General features: G+C 39.5%; 1 pseudogene; it reads left to right on the top strand.

Annotated features, from left to right (window-relative positions):
- Nucleotides 1-248: 248 nt before the first annotated feature.
- Nucleotides 249-24,758, top strand: part of LOC116914339 — a 69,441-nt pseudogene continuing 44,931 nt past the window's right edge.

The following is a 24,758-nucleotide window of genomic DNA, read 5'->3' as shown; positions in this document are numbered from 1 at the left end:
TGATTAATGGTATCAGTGGCTGTTCCACAATAATTATGGAGTAGTAATCTTAAACCTTCAGCATTGTCACATAGCTAGAGAATCCTTTCATATCTGTCCACTGACTTATGAACAGCATCCCTTCATTGATGCCCAAGTGAAACATTAAATCCATTAACTCCAAAGCATTTCTGGAATCAACATCTGATTTACAAATACTGTACATAAGTAAAGTTCAGTACACTCAGGACTGCTACAATGTGTACTTGATGGCAGTACCTTAAATATGGAGAAACATGGGAAGGGTAGACCTGGATGTATTTTACAGCATTTAAGTAGAATATTGAGATGGATGCTATGCTGTCTATGTCTCTTGACAGCCTTCTAGTTCATTCTGACACTGCAGCTTCTGGATGTGTGAAAGCCCTGTGAAGTTAGTCCACAGGGGTGGCTGGTAGATTAAGTAGATCAAGTTCCTCTTAGTTATAAATAAAAGGATCACTCTGGCTATTTTCATAGAAATATTTCTATTTTCAATAGAAACTTCTGAGATACTGTTCATCAGGTGACAGAATTATTCTTTGTACTAATTATACAAGGAAATAAGCAATAATGTGTCTAGGAAGCATTAAAACCTTTTTTCTAATGATCTTAAAATATATAATAAAAAAGAACAATTAGTACCATGTTAAAATCATAAATTCAGATGATATTTCTGGAATATATTTAAATATATTAGGTTTTAAAACATAGATAATAACATTGTAATGTCCATTTTGAAACCTGCGGAAAAATTACTAATATTTTATGAAAATAAATTTTCTTTTTATATTCCTAGTTAAAGAATCATGGTCTTCCAGACTCTGCGTGTGCCCAGAGCTGAAAGCCAGTCGCTAGGAGTGCTAACACACCTGAGAGCAGAGGTAGGACAACCACTTCTGATCACAGGGACCTGCCTGGAGCCCTCAGGACACAGGAACCCAGGAGCAGTCTGGGACAGGATCCTTCCAGTTTCCACCTGTGTATGGAGCTGACCCGGTCCCACAGCTCTCTGTTCCCAAATCCTGTGGGGGAAAGAGATGGACTCTCAGAAGTGCAGACAATCCTGAGAGCACAGGGGAGACCACCACTTCTGTTCACCTGGCCCAAGAGGAACCCAACCAGAGCCCTCTGGACAAAGGAACCGAGGAACAGTCTGGGGCAGGATCCTTCTGGTTTCCGCCTGCAGCCAGAGCTGATGCTGTGACACAGTTCCCTGTATCCAAATCCTACAGGCTTACAGGAGTGCTGACATACAGGCTTACAGGAAGGTCAAGCCACTGTCAGAGACAACCAGATGGCAAGAGGCAAGAAAAGGAACCTAAGCCACAGAAACTGAGATTTATTGGCATCATCAGAGCCCAGTTTTCCCACCAAAGCAAATACTGGATATCCAAACACACTGGGAAAGCAAGATTTGAATTTAAAATCACTTTTCATGATGATGATAGAGGACTTTAAGAAGGACATAAATAACTCCCTTAAATAAATACAGGACAACACAGGTAAACAAGTAGAAACCCTTAAAGAGGAAACGCTACAACCCTTAAAGAATACTGGAAAATATAACCACACAGGTGAAAGAATTGAACAAAACCATCCAGGATCTAAATATCGAAAGAGAAACAATAAAGAAAGCACAAAGGTAGACAACCCTGGAGATAGAAAATGTAGGGAAGAGAACAGGAGTCATAGACTTAAGCATCACCAAGAGAATACAAGAGCTAGAAGAGAGAATCTCAGGGGCAGAAGATTCCATAGAAAACATTGACACAACCATCAAAGAAAATGTAAAATGCAAAAAAACTCCTAGCCCAAAACATCCGGGAAATCCAGGACACAATGAGAAGATCAAACCTAAGGATAATAGGTATAGAAGAGAGTAAAGGTTCCCAATGTAAAGGGCCAGTAAATATCTTCAACAAAATTATAGAAGAAAACTTCCCTAACCTAAAGAAAGAGATGTCCATAAACATACAAGAAGCCTACAGAATTCCAAATAGATTGGACCAGAAAAGAAATTCCTCCCATCATATAATAGTCAAAACACTAAATGCACAAAACAAAGAAAGAGTATTAAAAGCAGTAAGGGGACACCCGCGGATCCCGGCCTGCAGCAGCTCTCTGCTCCCAAAACCCGTGGGAGAGAGACCTCACCGCCTGGTCAGGTGGGCACTCCTGAGGCTGCAGAGCGGAAGAGACCACCAACACTGCCCACCCCTGCCACATCCCTGGCCCAAGAGGAAACTGTATAAGGCCTCTGGGCTCCCGTGGGAGAGGGCCCAGGAGCGGCAGGACCCCTGCCTGAGACACCGCCGGAACCTGAAGGAAACAGACCGGATAAACAGTTCTCTGCACCCAAATCCCGTGGGAGGGAGAGCTAAACCTTCAGAGAGGCAGACACGCCTGCGAAACCAGAAGAGACTGCTCTCTGCACACATTGCTGATTCCAGAGGAAAACACCGGAGGCCATCTGGAACCCTGGTGCACGGAGGCTCCCGGAAGAGGCGGCGCAGATCTTCCCGGTTGCTGCCACCGCAGAGAACCCGTGGGCAGCACCCCGCAAGCGAACTTGAGCCTCTGGACCACAGGTAAGACCAACTTTTCTGCTGCAAGTGACCTGCCTGGTGAACTCAAGACACAGGCCCACAGGAACACCTGAAGACCTGTGAGGGACAAAACTACACACAAAAAAGCAGAACACTCTGTCCCCATAACTGGCTGAAAGAAAAACAGTAAAACAGGTCTACAGCACTCCTGACACACAGGCTTATAGGACAGTCTAGCCACTGTCAGAATTAGCAGAACAAAGTAACACTAGAGATAATCTGATGGCCGAGAGGCAAGCGAGGAACACAAGCAACAGAAACCAAGACTACATGGCATCATCGAGCCCAATTCTCCACCAAAACAAACATGGAATATCCAAACACACCAGAAAAGCAAGATCTAGTTTCAAAATCATATTTGATCATGATGCTGGAGGACTTCAAGAAAGACGGAAGAACTCCCTTAGAGAACAAGTAGAAGCCTACAGAGAGGAATCGCAAAAATCCCTGAAAGAATTCCAGGAAAACACAATCAAACAGTTGAAGGAATTAAAAATGGAAATAGAAGCAATCAAGGAAGAACACATGGAAATAATCCTGGATATAGAAAACCAAAAGAAGAGACAAGGAGCTGTAGATACAAGCTTCACCAACAGAATACAAGAGATGGAAGAGAGAATCTCAGGAGCAGAAGATTCCATAGAAATCATTGACTCAACTGTCAAAGATAATGTAAAGGGAAAAAAGCTACTGGTCCAAAACATACAGGAAATCCAGGACTCAATGAGAAGATCAAACCTAAGGATAATAGGTATAGAAGAGAGTGAAGACTCCCAGCTCAAAGGACCAGTAAATATCTTCAACAAAATCATAGAAGAAAACTTCCCTAACCTAAAAAAGAGATACCCATAGGCATACAAGAAGCCTACAGAACTCCAAATAGATTGGACCAGAAAAGAAACACCTCCCGTCACATAATAGTCAAAACACTAAACGCTCAAAATAAAGAAAGAATATTAAAAGCAGTAAGGGAAAAAGGTCAAGTAACATATAAAGGCAGACCTATCAGAATCACACCAGACTTCTCGCCAGAAACTATGAAGGCCAGAAGATCCTGGACTGATGTCATACAGACCCTAAGAGAACACAAATGCCAGCCCAGGCTACTGTATCCTGCAAAACTCTCAATTAACATAGATGGAGAAACCAAGATATTCCATGACAAAACCAAATTTACACAATATCTTTCTACAAATCCAGCACTACAAAGGATAATAAATGGTAAAGCCCAACATAAGGAGGCAAGCTATACCCAAGAAGACGCAAGAAACTAATCGTCTTGGCAACAAAACAAAGAGAAGAAAAGCACACAAACACAACCTCACATCCAAATATGAATATAACAGGAAGCAATAATCACTATTCCTTAATATCTCTCAACATCAATGGCCTCAACTCCCCAATAAAAAGACATAGATTAACAAACTGGATACGTAACGAGGACCCTGCATTCTGCTGCCTACAGGAAACACACCTCAGAGACAAAGACAGACACTACCTCAGAGTGAAAGGCTGGGAAACAACTTTCCAAGCAAATGGTCGGAAGAAGCAAGCTGGAGTAGCCATTCTAATATCAAATAAAATCAATTTCCAACTAAAAGTCATCAAAAAAGATAAGGAAGGACACTTTATATTCATCAAAGGAAAAATCCACCAAGATGAACTCTCAATCCTAAATATCTATGCCCCAAATACAAGGGCACCTACATACGTAAAAGAAACCTTACTAAAGCTCAAAACACACATTGCACCTCACACAATAATAGTAGGAGATTTCAACACCCCACTCTCATCAATGGACAGATCATGGAAACAGAAATTAAACAGAGACGTACACAGACTAAGAGAAGTCATGAGCCAAATGGACTTAACGGATATTTATAGAGCGTTCTACCCTAAAGCAAAAGGATATACCTTCTTCTCAGCTCCTCATGGTACTTTCTCCAAAATTGACCATATAATTGGTCAAAAAACAGGCCTCAACAGGTACAGAAAGATAGAAATAATCCCATGCGTGCTATCGGACCACCACGGCCTAAAGCTGGTCTTCAATAACAATAAGGGAAGAATGCCCACATATACGTGGAAATTGAACAATGCTCTACTCAATGATAACCTGGTCAAGGAAGAAATAAAGAAAGAAATTAAAAACTTTTTAGAATTTAATGAAAATGAAGGTACAACATACCCAAACTTATGGGACACGATGAAAGCTGTGCTGTTGTTGCTGGATATAAAATTAACTGAAACAAATCAGTAGTCTTCCTCTACTCAAAGGATAAACAGGCTAAGGAAGAAGTTAGGGAAATGACACCCTTCACAATAGTCACAAATACTATAAAATACCTTGGTGTGACTCTAACCAAGCAAGTGAAATATCTGTATGACAAGAACTTAAAGTCTCTGAAGAAAGAAATTGAAGATCTCAGAAAATGGAAAGATCTTCCATGCTCATAGATTGGCAAGATTAATATTGTAAAAATGACCATTTTGCCAAAAGGAATTTACAGACTCAATGCAATCCCCATCAAAATTCCAACTCAATTCTTCATAGAGTTAGAAAGAGCAATTTGCAAGTTCATTTGGAATAACAAAAAACCCAGGATATCAAAAGCTATCCTCAACAATAAAAGAACTTTTGGAGGATTCACCATCCCTGACATCAAGCTGTATTATAGAACCATAGTGCTAAAAACTGTATGGTATTGGTACAGAAACAGGCAGGTAGATCAATTGAAGTCCCTGAAATGAACCTACACGTGTATGGTCACTTGATCTTTGACAAAGGAGCTAAAATCATCCAGTGGAAAAAAAGACAGCATTTCAGCAAGCAGTGCTAGTTCAACTGGTGATCAGCATGTAAAAAGGCAAATTAACTCATTTTTTTAGCTCTGTACAAAGCTCAATTCCAAATGGATTAAGGACCTCTGCATTAAAACGAGATACACTCAAAGTAATGGAAGAAAAAGTGGGGAAGATCCTCAAACACATGGGCACGGGGGGAAATTTCCTGAACAGGAAACCAATGGTTTATGCTCTAAGAGCAAGAAATGACAAATGGGACTTCATAAAATTGCAAAGCTTCTATAAGGCAAAGGACACTGTCATTAGCACAAAATGGCAACCAACAAATTGGGGAAAGATCTTTACCAATCCTACATCTGATAGAAGGCTAATATCCAAAATACACAAAGAACTCAAGAAGTTAGACTCCAGAGAGCCAAATAACCATTAAAAATGGGGTATACAGCTAAGCAAGAATTCTCAGCTGAGGATTATTGAATGACTGAGAAATTCCTAAAGAAATGTTCAACATCCTTAGACATCAGGGAAATGCAAATCAAAAACAACCCTGAAATTCTACCTGATGCCAGTCAGAATGGCTAAGTTCAGAAGCTCAGGTGACAATGGATGCTGGCAAGGATGTGGAGAAAGAGGAACACTTTTCCATTGTTGGCATTTTTGCAAACTGGTACCACTACTCTGGAAATCAGTCTGGAGGTTCCTCAGAAAACTGGACATAGCACTCCTGAGGACCTAGCTATACCACCCCTGGGCATATAACCAAAAGATGCTCCAACATATGACAAGGGTATATGCTCTACTATGTTAATAGTAGCCTTATTTACAATAGAAGCTGGAAAGAACCCAGATGTCCTTCAACAGAGGAATGAATACAGAAAATTCGGTACATCTACACAATGGAGTACCACTTAGCTATTTAAAAAAATGACATCATGAAATTCATAGACAAATGGATGTAACTACAAAATATCATCCTGAGTGAGGTAACCCAATCTCTCTCTCTCAAAGAAACAACAACAACAAAATAAAAAAACACATGGTATGTTATTGGGGTAAAAATAAAATAAAAGCTTTCTTTTAACCCGCAATAGATCTGGCACTGGAGTGCCCCTGACATCTGTTTGATATTTTCATCTCAGTCAGCAACGTGTCTCACCCACTTAGCTCCATCCCATATCACACTGCTGATTGCTACTTCAGGAGCCTGGCAACAATCTCTCTACCCATCTAGTTCCCAAGGCAGGTTGCCACCATGCCAACATAGACATCCCAATTCCGTGGCAACCAGTGTCTCCAGCTACCAGACACTCTCTTGAATTCAATTAAATTGCCACATAAAAGAACACACAACACAAAACCTTTTAACCAATTGATAAGATATAATTGCCCACCTAGACATACAAAGCTTTGTACTCATCCATCCCTTAAGAATATTCATAACAACTTGTAAATGTACAGAGAAGAATCGTAATATCTATCTCCATGTTCTCTTGGCTGCTCTTCCTCCTCGCTTCAGTCTCCTCCTCCTCTCCCACATAAAATCCACAGACCACAGGAAGCTTAAGAAGCAGGATGACCAAAGTGTTTAGTCCTTCTTAGAACGGGTAATAAAACTATCCATAGGAGGATATAGGGAAACAATGTTTGGAACAGAGACCGAAGGAATGGTCATTCAGAGACTACACCACCTGGGATTCCAGCCCATATACATGCAGTCACCAAACCCAGACAATATTGCTGATGCCAAGAAATGCGTGATGACAGGAGCCTGATATAGCTGTCTCCTGAAAGGCTCTGCCATAGCATGACAAATAGAGAGGCGAATGCTTGCAACCAATCATTGAACTGAGAGCAGGGCTCCCCTTTGGAGGACTTAGAGAAAGGGTTGAAGGAGCCGAAGGGGTTTGCAACCCCATAAGAACAATAATACCAACCAACCAGAGCTCCCAGGGACTAAACCACCATCCAGAGAGTACACATGGATGGACCCATGGCTCCAGTTGCATGTGTAGCAGAGGAGGACCTTGTTGGGCACCAAAGGGAGGAGAAGCCCTTGGTCTCACTAAGGCTTGACACCCGCCCCCTCAAGATAGGGGAATGTCAGGGCTGGGAGGCAGGAAAGTGTGGGTGATTGGGTGGGGGAAAGGGGATATCATTTGAAAAGTAAATAAAAAATATCTAATAAAAGCAGTCATGGTTAAGATTTCTCATTCTTCACATGTGGTTCACCAACACTTTTTTTTTTTAAAGTTTAAATCTCTAAGTTTCTTTCACATCAGGCGGTAGATAAGCAAACACCATGTATATGGTATATTTACATATCTTTTCAGGTCTATGTACAATCTTACAGCTTTAAGAACTGACAAACACTAGAGTACTTAGTGTCATTATTTCTTCTGGTATAGGATCTGAAAACTGCTGAATTTTTATAAACAGGGATTAAGCTGTGGTTCATTTTAAAGTAAACTACTACATCGAGGACATTCTTCAGGAGGTTTGTTACATGTTCTTTTAAACTTGAATAGATTTACCTCATCACCTACGGAGAGCTGAGGCCCTTCCACAGTTCAGTCTAACTTCAGAGTAAGACAGCAAGGTTTACATGACAGTGGACAGTAGGATGATAAAACAAAATTTAGATAGAATTAATGTGTTTTTAATTATAGCTGACCAGTATCTACAAGTCTTCTTATGGAGAACAATTTTACATAATTTGCTCTTACATTTTTAGAATCTGGACTTTCTTAAAACAGTAGCAGAATATCCATTGTCTCCAGTTTTGGTGTTTGGAAACCTTGGGTGAACTGTTAAATGTGATTCAATTTTTTTTTCTCTTTAAAGAAAGGTGGAGAGAGCCAGAGAATTGGCTCAGGGGTAAGGACACTTGACGCTGAAACTGACAACCTGAGCTTACCCTCAGAACACATTTGGTGGATGGGTTGATCTGGTGCTTCTATATAATCAAATGGTGAATAATGGCGCCCAAGATCTGGTTGTCCCCAGTGAAGATATCCTCAGGGACCAGGAGATCCTCTCCCATATACCAAATGGAGCTATCTAATTTTCCTCCCCAAATTAATTGGTCAATAAAAGGCAAAAGCCTTTGATTGGACAGTAGGTAGAAGTAGGCAGGGTTTTCAGTTATCTGCCTGGGGATTACAGGTAGAGAAGGTGGAAAAAGGATGGAGATCAAAGGAGGAAGCAGCCTTGTTAGGATATGGACCATGAACACTGGCCAGGAGAAGTAGCAAGGAACAAGGGATGAATGGCTGGGGCAATAAATTGTTGTAGCTGTAAAATCTGCCCAATCTAGGCATACGACTTGGAAATAAAATACCTAGAATGGCCGTTGGTTGCGCTCCCAACCTCCTTGCTGCAGCCCCAGCCATAACTGCTGCTTCTGCCCTCACCACCTCTGAGAAAATGGCAAGTCCTCCAGGGACGTCTTCACCTAGGGCTTTGGCTTAGTAAAACTTCATGTGAAGACAAAGTCTGAGAATGGATTGGAATTTACCAGCTCAGGCGTTGCCAACAAGGAGATCACCAAGATTAATGACAGTCGGGAAACCAAGTACAGATGAACAGAGAGTGGACTAACATTTACGGAGAAGTGAAACACAGACAACACCCTGGGCACGGAGATCACTGTGGAAGACCAGCTTGTGCATAGACCGAAGCCGACCTTTGGTTCTTATTTTTTGCCTAACACTGGGGAAAAAAAATGCTAAAATCAAGACAGGGTACAAGAGGGAGCATATCACCCTGGGCCGTGATATGGACTTTGACATCACTGGGCCCTTGACCCTGGTGGTTGGCCCTGAGGGTTGGCTGGCTGGCTACTAGATGAACTCTGAGACCCTACAGTCTTAAGTGACTGAAAAGATCTTCGCAGTTGGCTATAAGACGGAGAAACACCAGCTTCATACAAATGTGAACGATCGGACAGAATTTGGTGGCTCCGTTTACCAGAAGGCGAACCAGAAGTTGGACCCTGCTGTCAATCCTGCCTGGACTGTAGGAAACAGTAATATTCGCTTTAGAAAGAGCAGCCATGTATCAGGTTGACCCTGATGTCCACTTTTCCACCAAAGTGAACAACTCCAGCCTAATTGGCTTAAACCAGGTATCAAACTAATGCTGTCAGCCCTGCTGGAAAGCAAGAAGGTCAATGCGGGTGGCCACAAGCTTGCTTTAAGGACTGGGATTTCTTTTTCTTTTTCTTTTTTTTTTCTTTTTTCTTTTTCCAGAGCTGAGGACCGAACCCAGGGCCTTGCGGTTTCTAGGCAAGCGCTCTACCACTGAGCTAAATCCCCAACCTCAGGACTGGGATTTCAAGCATAAATGAATACTGTGTTAATTTTAAGCTATTTTTCAGCATAGCTACCTTCAGCATTTAGTGTACCTTTTAATGTTGTATGTTGGGGATTTGAAAATTGATAAATACCACGTTAGACCTCTAAGCTAAGGGTGACTGCTTTAAGGTGTTTACCATTCAGGTACAGCAGAATCCTCATTCCAGAAAGGATCTTTTATTTTTTTAGCTGTAGGCGTGGTTGGAGAGGAGCCCCCTCCAGAGATACCAGGCTGCAAGTTGAAGGGCAGAATGTCTGTGCCCTTTGTAAATCTGTATCCAGTCCCCAGAGGAAATTATGACTTCTCAAGCCTTGCACCCTGGTGTCAATCCTATCTGCTGGGAGGTATGTACACGCCTATGTGAAAGGGGTGTTCTAGACAGATCGTCGGGCCCTGCTCCCATCATGCCCTGTTCCCATCCTAGCCCAAAAGTAGTCTTTAGGGTGTGGTTAACTATTTCTTTTGTGCCAGTTTAGAGTGGAGTGGGTGGGCATGAGGGAGTCAGCCATTCAGGACTTAATTCATCCCTGTGTTGAGGTGTGGTTTTCCTTCCTTCCTTCCTTCCTTCCTTCCTTCCTTCCTTCCTTCCTTCCTTCCTTCCTCTTCCCCCGCCCCTCCCCTCTCCCCCTCCCCCTCCCTCTCCCTTTCCCCTCCTCCCCTTCCTCCACCTCCTCCTTCTCCATTCCTTTTTTTCTGCCATTGTACCAGAGTACGAAATAGCTTCCTGGTTCTCCAGCTCTGAGCTGGGCAGGTGATATGGTCACACCTGACAACACTAGGGACCTAAGCTAACCTCTCTTGTAGCCACACCACCATTATTTATTTTTTAGCAGTTTAATGGATATATTATAGAGTCTTCCATTTTGTGTGGAATTAGTTTCTCTCCTTCAAATTCTGTAATTAACATCAATTAGAATGAAACTTGAATAAAATATTGAATAAATGCATGGATTGTGTCATTTATATGGCCTAGCAACAATTTGTAATTCCTTTTATAGTTTATTCTTTGACCTCCACAAGTGTTTGCTCACACTCACACACACACACACACACACACACACACACACACACACACACACACACCTGCTTTTCATTTAGACAAAAGCGTTACATATTCCCCTATTCCACTTTTATTGAGACTAAAATGAAACCTGTGTGTCTCTGTCCCTGGCTTTACCTACCATGTATTAGGTTTCAATGCTTCTTTTTAATCTCTCTGATTCACTTTTAAAAAATGCTTCCAAGTCCCCTACAGATGCTTTATTTGGGGAGTTAGCAAACATAAAGAAGTACAACTACCAAATTAACAATGCATGCCAAAGAGCACAAGAAAAATTTGTCCCCATAGTTGCTAATTTTTTCTAGGTACAAGTTTACCCTTAAACAAAGTACAGCATGCAGTGTCAGCTTGAAATTGTTCTTTCCTTTGGACTCTGCCTTGAGTTTTCCCGTGGAGGCTGTTAAAGGCCCTGGCAGTGTTCTATGACAGACCATTTTTTGAGACCTATATGATCTCAATTCTACCAGTAAGCCATGCTGAAAGTGTATTGACCTCTTAGTAATTATGTAGATGTAAGCCTTGAGCAGGACAATGGCATACTTTCCAACATTGCATACTAGATAAAGATAACACCTTCCATAACTAAGCCAGCCTATTCACAAAAGCAGTTTGGACAGACAGGAAGTAAAACGGGAGAAATTTAGTAACAGAGCCTTTCAACTGGAGCGCCCTCATGTTCCTCCTCTAGTTGACTGGGTGTCTTCCCAGAGTAGCAGTTCTACATGGGTCTTTTCATTTGAGAATCCTGGAGCCAGCCTGAATGCTCCGGCAAGCAAAGTAAAAGCAGTGTCTTTCTTTGTTGTATAATTTAGCATAGGATGCTGCACTGTAGCTGCCATCTACTGATTACTAATGAGTCTCTAGCACCAGCCCACATTCAGAAGGAACAGAAGTGAAAAGGAGTGGATTACTAAAATGTTATACAGATTAAAAAAACATATACTACATGTACACACAGTATATATGTGTTTACATATTTTCTTTGTTTATACATGTGCATTTTTATATATATATGTATATATTATATATATATATATATATATATATATATATATATATATATATATAGTTTGTGTGTATGAGTTTGTGGGTCATAACACATAATAAGCTAACAGTTGCAATATTTTAATTCAGAATTTAAAAAGCCCAGATTGAATTATAGAAACAGAAGTAACAGCCAATCAACTTATCATTGATCAGGTTCTTAAGCGCACAGCTTTTATGAGTCATAAAGTAGGAAAAGAAGACAATAAGAAACACAAGCTACCAACCAAGTTTTGATGCTATCTGTGAACGCGTTTTGAAGGATGCTGAGATTTTTTTCAACGTGAAACTGACATTCTCAGGAATTTCAGTTGAGAAAACTAAATGAAAGACTGGAAACTTTATAAGGCTCAGTGCAGCAGAGTAAGGGTTTAAAAACAAACAAACAAACAAGCAAGCAAATTGCCCCAGTGTGATAGCATGGGTGAGCTACAGTCATCTACTTAGTGCCACCACGAAGTTAATCTTGTAAATTTAAAACAGCTATGTGTTCATTCCTGTTCATCCTTTTATAGCTCATGAATGTATAAAGGTACACAAATCCTATCAGGTTCATGATTCTGTATTTTGATAAACGGTATAGTAACAATCAGTTAAGTTTCAAGAAGAGACATGTAAGGGAAGAGGTTGCCAGTCTAGAATATGAGAGATTTGGGCCATCGATGGTGAACTCTGCCACCTACAATGTAGTCTACAGAAAAGTGTCCTTAACCAAAGATCATATGCACTTTACATACACCAAGAAGAACTTAAAAGTGCATTAGGATGGGTAATTTAGTAATATTCCCTAACTTTCGGCATTTAATTATGTAAGCCACAACAATTAAACTATCCCCCCTACAGTGATTGTGGCAGTTTGCACCAGACCTGCATTGGTTCCAGCCAGACACAATCCCGCGTAAAGGAGCACGGGTAGAAATGAATCCAACTGCTAGCCAAGGAGCTATTAGCATTTGAGAGCAGCTGGGAGAGGCAGAGGAGAGATTTTTCAAACTGTGTGGCCTTTTGTGGTTGTCATCCTAGAGCAGGCCCCAATAGCAAGACTAGGTGAGCAACATACACTAGATTTGATGGGAGAAAAAGAAAATAGAAATGTAATCCTAGAGTTATGTAGAAAGGGATTGGAGGATTGACAGTTCAGTCTGGGGAGGGTGAATATATTTAATATATATTTATAAAATCTCAAGTGATTAATAACATATTAGGAAATAAAGTTTCTCCACCGAAACATGAAATTCAACTTTATGGAAATAATCGTAGTATTCAGCGTTATCAGAAAGATCCGATCAGAAATGTCATGAGGGATCTGTCTTAAGTGAGAAAATATTTCCAATGATAAATTAGGTTTGCCCTATTACTCAGCTTTAGGATTAGCCCAAAGCCACTTTCAGTGATTTTTTTTTAAAATCAATTCACAAGTCTGAACTCCAGAGTACTCCGTACTTTCTCCTTTTTGTTTAAAATAACTGGACGTGACGGATTTGGCATACTGTAAAATGCCATGTTTGCTGGTGAATACAGTTAAGTCCAAGTATTACCTGAATATTGAGGGTTACTGTCGTGTTGGACTGTACACCATAACAAAGATGATAATGATGCTATAAATTAAGGTTGTCATAGGCATCCCCAAAGCAGACCCTAGCTTTAGCCAGATGCATAAGGAAACAGCCAGTTAAGGCGCCGATCTAATTCTAGGGCTTTTACAAAACTCAGTTAGGGAATCCTTAAATAATAGGAAAAAGTTACATAGTTTCATGAAAAAAAAAAATCTCTTGATTCTTATTTGGAAATTTCCCAGATGAGTAATTTTAAGTGCATAAAAATTTAGTCGACATTTTGTCTGGCAGAGCTATGCGGTTTCTCATAATCGAATTTACAGATGTAATTACTTACTTCTAACAGCTCCTCTGGTTGTCACATGAGCCTGCGTGACAAATGTTTTCAAAGGTTATGATGGAGGCAATTTTTACACCCGTTTTCCCTTAGCGATGGTGTTGTTGTCAGTGGCAGCCGCCAGAGGGCAGCAAATACACCTGCATCAAGAATGAATCAAGGACTCAAAAGGTTTTGTGTTCTGCAGCTCTTGCATGAATTTCATTTTTCAGTTGATTCTAAACACTCTATACTACTCAATGATTTTAAGTATAAACGAATGCTATTTCTAAAGCGAAAGTCGAACATGTATGTAATAAAAGTAAGAGCTAATGATTTTTGACTGCTGCTTCCTTCACGGAATATCCGGCTTTGGGCTTTTGCTTTGTGGCAAAACCGACAGGAAGAACACTCATTATCTAGAAGAAACTTGAAGATCATAAACCATTTTTGTTTTAATTTACAAAAAAAACCCAAAACAAAGCTGAACTCTTTTTCTGGCTATGCCTTGTCAACTGCCCTTATCTAATATAAGTCCTTGTCATTCATAACCTTTATATGACAGTGAATTATTTGAATTCAAATCTCAAAATCAGAACTTCTACGACGCGAATTAGTTTAAGACTATTATAATTAATCCAGCCAATATTTGTTCTGAGTAATTCTTGCCTTATATAACATCCAGCTTGTGCATTGGTTTGATTCAATATTTGAGATAATTTTTATTATTTGGGGATCTTGTGTAACTTTTAAAAAGTCTTTGATTACAGGAAAAAATTTTTATTTTACATTGCATTTAGTAATGTCCCTGCACCTTATTTAGTCAGAGAGGGAGAGGGAGAGGGAGAGGGAGAGGGAGAGGGAGAGAGGAGAGGGAGAGAGAGAGAGAGAGAGAGAGAGAGAGAGAGAGAGAGAGAGAGAGAGTTGTTCATTTAAAGCATTTAAAGTTCATTTCAAGGTATCAGTCATTATGGTAATCTAACACCTTTCCTTCTGAGCTGCCACCTGAAACATGACATCATACTCTTGATAAACAAAGATAGAAACCGCAGTGCAGTGGTAGCACGTCTCAGGGTTGTGAGAACACTGATTCCTGCGTACAGAGGACTATCTGTCTTGATTTGCTTTTAAAACATCACTAAAATTCCTCACTTAGTCTACTTGATGATTTACTTACTGATTTTCAAAACCAGAGCAAATTATAGCTATTGAGGTTTTTTTCCCCATTTTTTAAATAATAATATTGATCATTAAGCAAGAATTTATATGGTTGACTATAAGTTTTAGAACTATAGAGAATTTTAAAATTATTTCTTTTATTTTTGAGATCACAGTACAATCATGTCAATCTCCCTTTCCTTTCTTCTCCCAAGACCCTCCTATGTACCTCTCCTGGCCATGGTTTCTTTTTTATTAATTGCTGTTACATGCATATATGTACATGTATATACACATATATTCTTTTTTTGATTTATTTTATTTATTATATATAAGTACACTGTAGCTGTCTTCAGATACACTAGAAGAGGGCATCGGATCTCTTTACAGATGTTTGTGAGCCACCATGTGGTTGCTGGGAATTGAACTCATGACCTCTGGAAGAGCAGTCGGGTGCTCTTAACCGCTGAGCCATCTCTCCAGCCCCTACACATATATTCTTAAATATAACCTGTTTAGTCCATAAAATGCTACACACACACACACACACACACACACACACACACACACACACACACAAAATACTGTTTTCATGGTTGACCATATAGTATTGGATAACAATGATGGAAGATTTTAAAAGGAAATGCAGGGACAACAATAATGAATTCCTGAACAAAACATGGATATGAAAGCGTGCAAACATGGTCCAGTGCAGTAGTTTGCTTCCAAGTCCCAAGCAAAGAAGCACAATATATCATGTAGGAAATGGACTCTCAAGAGAAACTGAAGCTACTTGTCTTGCCTATGGACTTCTCAGGCTCCAGAACTGTATGAAGTCAACTTCTGCTGTATCTAATATTCAGTTCTAGAAGAATATGAGTTTTTTCATCTAAACATTGATGCTTAGTTTTGATATCCAGTAAAGAATTAGCTTTTTTAATTTCTAGAATCACTAGCACACACCTTTGTTTCTCTGCTCAGGTGTGCCCATATAACATTCATTGGTTCTCTACAGGGTCATGTGTATAATTGTAGACAAGTTTGTGTGGGTGTATATTATTAGTTTCCCAAGTATTTGTAGATATAATATTGCTTGACCATATAGATTTTTATGTTAAATGTTTTCATTTATTAACATTTATTGTGTAACAATTTTGCAAACACAGACATATGCACCCACACAATAGACACACACATGCATGTGCACACACACACACACACACACACACACACACACACACAGATATTCTGGTTACACTCTCTACCACATCCTTTTACATCCTGGCATCCATATCTTCACTATCAGCTTCTTAAAGATTCACGACTTTTGGTTTTACTCTCTGACACAGTTTAGGATTCATAACTTTTGGTTTTACTTTTTGATACATTCAGTTTTAAAAGGGACACCTGTGCGAATGCTGGGTTGGAATTAGCCATTGTAATCTGGTAGGGTTGTTCATCAGTGGATACACGACTGAAATCAGTGTTCCTCTTTCTCCCAGAATCCATCAATGTAAAATAGTGAAGCAGTCAGTGTACTGCCCCTGAGCCCCTTCACTGATTTATGCCCGAGTATTAATTAGGTCATTCTTGGGCTGAACCTGTGCAGACAGCTGCAGCTCCTGTGATTTCATGATTTCAATGGCTCTGCCTCACCCTCCAAATATATCAGAGATCTTGATGGAAAAACGGGAGAATGAAAATGGTAGAAAGGAAAATGTGCTAAAACATCTAGGTACAGTCAGAACTTTCTGAATAAACTCTGGTCAATGAAAAATAAGGTTAACCATGAATAAGTGGGATCCTATGAAAGTAAAGCAGTACACAACAAAGGAAACAGTCAACAAAATAGAGAGGCAGCCTCCAGACCTGGAAGAAACCTTTGCCAGCAATATATCTGACAAAAGATTAATATCTATAATATATAGAGATTCATAAAAGTACACCAAGAAAACAAGCAACCCAACCAAAAATGGATTACAGATATGAACAAAGATTTATCAAAAGAAGATTTATGAATGGATTGTATACACTTAAAAATATTTAACAGCCTTAGCCATCAGGGAAATGCAAATTAAAACTACCTTGAGATTCCATCTCACCAGATCAGAATGGCTGTCATCAAAAAATCATATGGGATCAAATGCTGAGAAGGATATGAGGAAAGAAAAATCCTTGTCTTATGCTGGTGGGAGTGCAGACCATTACAACCACTATGGAAATGAATGTAGAGACCTCTAAGATATAAACAAGCTGTTTCACTCCTGGGTTTGGTCACCCATATGTATTATAAATCTATTCATAATATCTAGAAGATGGGAATCAAACCAAATGCCCATCAAATGTTGACTGGAAATGAAAGTATGATACATCTATACATCAAATGTTATCGAGCATTACGGGGAAATGAACAATTGAAAATTTCAGGCAAATGGATGGAACTGGAAAAAGCATTCATATTGAATGAGGTAACACAGGCGTAGCCAGGCAGATGCTTCATGCTAGCCTTGTATGTAGAAACTAGCTCCAGATCTCTATTGTTGTGTGTTTAGCTTGGAGTATATGTAGAAAGCAGTCAGAAGCAATCAACAGGCAGGACTTAGCGAAGATGGGGGAAATAGAAGTTCTATAACATAGAAATAGAAAGAGGAAATGCTAATGAGAGAAAGCAGTGAGGGGCGGGTATTGAAAGATTATAGGGCAGAGGGGGCAGGACTAACCAAACAACAGGAGCATTGAAAAGAGACACATGGAAACCTATTATCTGGCAGCCAAATTTAAAAATATAACTTATTTTTGAATGAATTCTTGAAGGTAGAAAAACTATATATCGAGATAAAGTTATTCTGAGGGTCCCACTGCTAGAGGTAGCACATGTTCTCATGAATTATTGCTCGGAGAAGCCCCAGAAACCCTCAAAACCATACAGGTTCTTGCCTTCGTGCTTGTTCTCTACATAACTAGACAGTGAGACCTTGTTGCTGAAGCTACCACATACCTTGAATGAATGATATCAAGAAAATAAACTGGGAATAAGCTAGAAGCTTTCTCTAAGTGGAGAGTTTCCATAATCTGGAAAGCTGCTCAGAAACCAAAGGTATCAGTGGCCTTATACAGCTGTGGATTCGATGATCTCCAACCTCAGCCTACTGGGTAAGATGTGCCCAGTTGGACCACAGTGGCTCTATGTCACCTTGTGTAAGCCACGAGCAATCATATTATTAGTTATCTACCTAAAACACCTACAATACAGGTAAATTTGTGTATAAATATATAGTTTAAATCAAATATGCCCATATTACCTGATGATGCTCCTTTCAATAACCAAAGACCATCTAATTAATTCTCCAACACCAGCGATAAAAGACTCTATGATGAGTTTGTCAAGATTGTTCAAGTGACTACCAAAACATGAGAGGCTGTTGCCAATGCTCTCAGTTGTCCTCTAGAGGTAGGCAACCTGTTGCTGAAGACATTGGGTGTGTTGGGCAGAAGGTTTTAAGTAAGCTCTTAGGGAGAAAGCAGCCAACCGTCTTACACAGTTACGCTGCCTACGAACCACACAGTGACCACCATAGCATGGTAACTCTAAGAGTTTCTATTGCTGTGTTACAACACCACAACCGCAAACCACTTAGGGAGGAGAGGGCAGTATGGTAAGTTTTAGAAGACACTTGTGGTTTCTTTAACCACGCACTTTACTCAAACGCTTCAAAGACTTTTTTAATACCAAAATTCTTGTTTATTTAATGAATTGATTGAGCAAAGATATCTGTGTAGGTTTTAAAGCCTAGTAGATTTTTATTTACTTGCTTCTCTGACTGTTTCCCTTCCGTAGATGTAATGGCATCTTCTTAGAACCACTTGGGACAATGTGCTCAGGTAATATGGCAGCAATTATAATCTAAATTTCAGTTGTTCAGTTGATTCACATTACCTGGTCCCTATATGATAAAGTGTTTGTGCCACAGGCGACATTTGGTTACATCTACCACTTCTTTCTTTCTTTTTTTTTCTTTCTTTCTTTCTTTCTTTCTTTCTTTTTTCTTCCTTTCTTTCATTTCTTCCTTCCTTCCTCCCTCGTCTTCCCTCTCTTCCTTCCTTCCTTCCTTCCTTCCTTCTTTCCTCCCTCCCTCCCTCTCTCCCTCCCTCCCATCCACCTCTCTCTTTCTCTCTCTCTCCTTCCTTCTTTCTTCCTTCTTTCTAACATTAAATTTTCATTGATTCTGTGCAAACTTCACATCATGCACCCTGATCACTTACTTCTATTGTCCTTCCATATCTGCCAAGTCCCACCCTTGGGACCCCCCCCCCAAAGTAAAAAGCAATATAAGAATAAAAAGTCCAATTTGTGTTACACACACACACACACCCACACACACACACACACAAACACACACACATTCAAATTCGCTGGAGCATGGGCAAACTCTCAGTGGCCTGCCATTTAGGTAGAACTGAGTTCTCCTCCTGTACCCTTACCAGAAGGTGTCAGTTATAAAGAGACACACTTTAGCATTCCTATAACACATCTTAAGAGTTTTCTTCTCTTCAGTGGCTTCCTGTTAAGGCTGTTACTCTTGAGGGGTAGGGGAGTTCAGGTTGGGGTAGAGGTTGTCACAGAAACCTTGTATGTCCCTCTCTCTCAACTGTGTATCTACAGTCATCCAGCTATCCAGATCTCAGCCAAAGTAGCCTTCTTGTTCTTCACAGATCATGGGCCTCCACACAGTTTCTGGCAACAGCACAAACAGGACAGCTTGTCCACCAGAAATAGGACCACAGACCCACGAAAGAGTCTCTGAGGCACTCTGAACCCCAGATATCAAGATGGGCACAGGTGACAGCACAAGCCACTCAGATAAATGTGGCCTCCCAGCAGCAGAACAGTGCATGGACATCCATGTGGTCCTCCATGGTCACATGGGTCACAGATGACTCCATGGTATGGGTCATCCATACCGTCCTGGTGAGGGGCAGGCTGCCTGGTGGCTGGTGAAAAACTACCTTTCAATGATCACTTTTTGTACTTACTTCAATTGGCTTTCCCAATACTGACAGGTCCCAACTTAACATAACCTTGAATTTCAGGCTGAGGCTGAGAAAAAATTAAATTAGCTTGTTTTGAATCAATTGTGCACACTTGCAAGCACTAGTCTTAATAGCTCTTAAAATTAAATTTTGTTCAACATGTTAGAAACAACAAATACATGCCAAATAGTGCATTTTGATTCATCCCTCCTGTTTGATTTTCCAAATATGTTCTTTCAGATCCTAGTACACTGGCAAATCTTTAACAAACTCAGAAATATGTATTCTGAAAAATTTCTCCAAAAAGTCCATTCTCATGGTTTGGTCATCCAATATGGCTTTTTCCACAACAGAAGACATTGTCCTAAATTTTTATAAGTCTGGTTTCTAGGATAAGAATTATATTAAAATATTATTCCAATTAAGACATTCTCATTTTGTCTAAAATTACCTATCATGGGGTTTAAGCCATTTCCATATTGTTAACTTAAAAGCACCTGAAGGATTATTATCTATTCTTAGTCTTGTTGGGAACAAATTTCATTATAATGTTCATGTTCTATACTAGAAACCTTAATCGTTCATTTACCCCTGGGGACCTGAAATATATTGAAACTTTGTATTAAAGGAGTAATGGGTGATCTGGTCCATTTTTTTTCTTTCAAACATGAAACCCATTCAAGAAGGAGAAAGCAAAACAGACACAGGTATGGCATTTAGATGTTCAACCAAAGGGACCCAGACATCTTGGATTCCATTTTGATTGCTTCCCACCTCCTTCTGTTCCCAAACTCATTGCCAAAAACATCTGTGGAGAATCCGTATCTTTCTCTCACCATATAACTCTCTAGGGCACATCTCTTTTTCACTTCAAGATTCCTCTTAGCCTTGTGTTTAATAGGATATGTGAAAGAGAATTTTAATGGCAAGGCTCAAAATTCACACAAACCATTTAGAGCTGCACACCATAGTGTTCACACTATGCTGTAAGGTCCTTTGAGAGAAGAGCATTTAGTCTTCATGATGATACAGTCAAATGCAAAATCATTTTTAATGAAAGAGAAGAAAATGGCATTGGGAGAAATCTATTGATCTCACTCTCACTTTTCCAACCATTGAAATGGTAACAGGGCAGTAGTTAGAAAAATTATGTTCACGCTGTGATTGAAGTTGGATATTTTCATTGTAGTTTTGGATTATAAAATCTGATATCCTTAATATGAGTTTATTTTTTCAGACTCTGATATTTAATATTGTCCCAACCATTGATAGGTTGCTATGGAACATTAAACCAGGAGATAAACCGGACTCTCTCAATGTGTCTGTGGCGCCCCCCAGGCCCGGACCCCGTGTCTAGTTCCTAAATTGTATCACAGGCTAATTAAAATTGAGAATCAAGATTGAACCCATCTGGTGGACCAGACCCCCATTCCATGGATATCAAGACTGGGATACAACAAAGCCACTGTAACAAGCAGACATTGTGAATCCATGGTCACATGGGTTGAGCATCCAGCCTGGTGACCAGGCTTTCTCTTTCAATGCTTTTTGTACTCACCTGAATCCCAAAATGTAATGAGAAAAATTAAATTAGCTTGTTTTGAATCAACAAAATTTGGAAAGCTGTCTTAATAAGCTCATGACCTTAGCATTTTGATTCATCCTTCTACGCTTTTCCCTAGACAAAATTAACTCTTCCTATGGCTTTACAACAGAAGAGACATTCATTTTTCTAGTTGCTATTTCCATTGTTAGGTGTTTGTTGAACCACAGTTCAAAAAAAACTCTAACCTAATACAGAGTCTCATAAACAAAACCCAGAGGACACAACCACCATATTGGTATAGATTTAGCCTTGTTTTATAAATACACACAAAATCCACACACACACACACACACACACACACTTCATGATGATACAGCACTATATACATATAATATAGAAATGGTAACTGTAGTTATTATGTTCACGCATTGAAGACATTGTAGTTTTGGATTATAAAATCTGAAATCCTTTATGCTTTTTTTCAGACTCTGATATTTATATTGTCAATGGGTAATACAGAGTCTAACATATAATTATTGTTATAGGCATATATATATATCAGACTGCAACATTGTTTTCAGGCAATGCTTCTGTGCTAATATTAGTGTGTGACAATCACATAGACCAACAGGACCTCAACCTATGAGTGGTGACCCTTTTGGAGAATGCATATCAGTTATCCTGTATATCAGATATTTACATTACAATTTATAGCAGCACCAATAATACAGTTATGAAGGAGCAATAAAATAATGTCATGGTTGGGGTCAGCACAACATGAGGAACTGTATTAAGGGGTGATAGCATGAGGAAGATTGAGAACCACTGTTCTAGACAACCAACTTGGTGTGGTAAGTTTTTATTCATTAAAAACACTTACTTAATTTTATGTTCAACCCTTTAAAGAGATGCTTCAGTAACAGAAGAACAAACATTTTATGCCTAAGTATATCCATTTGATTTATGAGGCATGTAAAAAATGAATGAACAGGGTCTAAGTAATAAGTCAACAAAATAAACAGTAGTCCTTCACAGTTATTCTTAATTCATTCACTGATTAATGGGACAATATTTCAGACACAGAAACAAGTCACTCTGAATAAGACCTGAAATGTTGTCTGTAAATCTTTTACATTACAACTGCATAAATTGTGTTCCTTCAGTGTCCAACCTTCTTGACTAATGACATCGTTTTAGTGTTTTATCTTTACTCGATTATCAGTGGGCAATGATTATATCATTGGGAACCTGCCTAGGTTTATGTCAACTTGACACAAGGTAGAGTCATTTGGAAAGAGGAAATCTCAATTGAGAAAATGGACAAGCCTATGGTTGCTTTTTTTTTTTTCATTGGTGATTGTTGTTGGTGCACCAGCTCACTGGCGACCATGCCATCCCTGGAAAAGTGGTACTGGGTGAGATAAGCAGGCAGGGTGAAATAAGGAGAAAAAGAATAAGGAGTACTCCTCCAAGGCTTTTACATCAACTCCTCCCTGGGCTTCCTAGGCCTGAGTTCTTGTCCTTATTTCCCTCAGTCATGGAGTGTGAACTGAAGAGTTGCAAGCTGGAAAAAACCCTATCTTCTCTATATATCTTTGGTCACCGTGTTTTTTCACAGCCATGGAAACTCTAAGACAATTATATATTTTAATCTCTGTTCGTTTGACTGTTAGCTAAACTTATAATGGCTAGAATATTTTAAACAGTTGAATGCATTTAAAATGTCTTTTGAATGTTTTTGGTAGGGTGGTAGTTTTACTAAAACATTCTAAAGCTAATTTTACAACACAGATTTGTGCAAATAAAAGGATTTCAAATGGCTAGTGGTATAGATGACTGTGGGCCACGCGTTACTCTCTAAACAAATCCCATGGATTGACTTTATTTCTAAGAAGTAGTCTGTTGAACGAAAGGCTCCACATTGATCACAATCAAATCTATTAAAAAGGAAATTGTCCTCTTAATACATTATCCCTGGAATGGATGGCATTTTATACTATAAACTAGAATTTTGTCCAGGAAACAAATTATCAGGCTTAAGAGCTATATGTCATAAACAGAGACATTTTCTGTCTTTAACACATTTCGAAATAAAATTTAACTGACTTCAAAGTTCAATCCAACACATGAAATCCACAGTCACTGGTTTTTCTCAGGGGAAAAAAGTGTCCGGGTTTAGCCGTGTCAGATTGCAGTGGGTGGGTGCACTGTGTATAGCTGGATGCATGAAAGGGACCTGTTTTATTTGGCTAAGTTGACTTAATATTTGTTCCTTTTTGCTGGCCAGATGTAGGATCAGTAACTAGAATATCGAAAGCATGGGTAGGAAAAGGAGAGATGAAAACCAGAACAATCAGTAGTTAAGCCATCCCTTTGCTGAGGTTTTCAGATAAACCCCACAGACTCTGTCAGGTCAATCTTTTGCAGTGTCTCCTGCTTCTGCCTCTGTCACTGTCTCATCCAATGAGCCATCTCCTCAGCTGCCTCTACTGTATTGAGCAAAGCAGAGATTCTGCTCTTAGTGCTTTCAGATTCCTGTGGATTCTGTCTGTGCTTGCTGTCTTTGCAGGAGACATGATGTGAGGTGTTTTGTTTGTTTGTTTGTTTGTTTTTTGTTTTTTTTAGTACAGAGCAGGGACTAGAGTTGAGATATTGTATTGAAAATTTGAAGTTATGACAAGTAGTAAAAATCCTAGGGTAGCTATTAAATTTAACATTTCTAATTCATGTTGAGATGCTAATTTACCTTATCAAATGAAAGTATATAAAGAGTATTCATTATAGTTGAGAGGTACAGCCATGTAGCATTTATATTACAGAGAGTTGGGGTAAATGCAAGTATCTTTGAGCCAAGGTTCCAACATGAAATGTGCTCTACATGCTGGCTCTTATGATGAAAGACTGGTCCCCAGCAACTTGACACTATTTCAGAACGTGGTAGCAAATTTGGGAGTTGAGCCGGTCAGAAAGATGCAGGTCAGTGGGAGTTGACTTTTAGGATATCGTGTCCTTGATTCCATCTTGTGTGTGTATATCTCTATTTCCTGGTTGTCCCAAAGTAAATAATTCTGTTCTGCCCTGCCCCACTGCTTTCATGAAGTTCTGCTTCACCACAGGCCCATAGATCCCAACAATGGATTCCAGCCTCTTTCCCCCATGAACCACAATAAACGTGTTTGAATTTTAAATAGTGAGAGGAAACCACGTGAAAACCAGGCAAATGGAGTAAGAAACGTAAGGAATAAGAAAAGAGTTAGAAAAC

This window comes from Rattus rattus, chromosome 13, assembly GCF_011064425.1.
Source record: "Rattus rattus isolate New Zealand chromosome 13, Rrattus_CSIRO_v1, whole genome shotgun sequence".
Lineage (NCBI taxonomy): Eukaryota > Metazoa > Chordata > Mammalia > Rodentia > Muridae > Rattus > Rattus rattus.
Note: the sequence above shows the minus strand (reverse complement) of the source record. Positions and strands in the feature narration are given on the sequence as shown.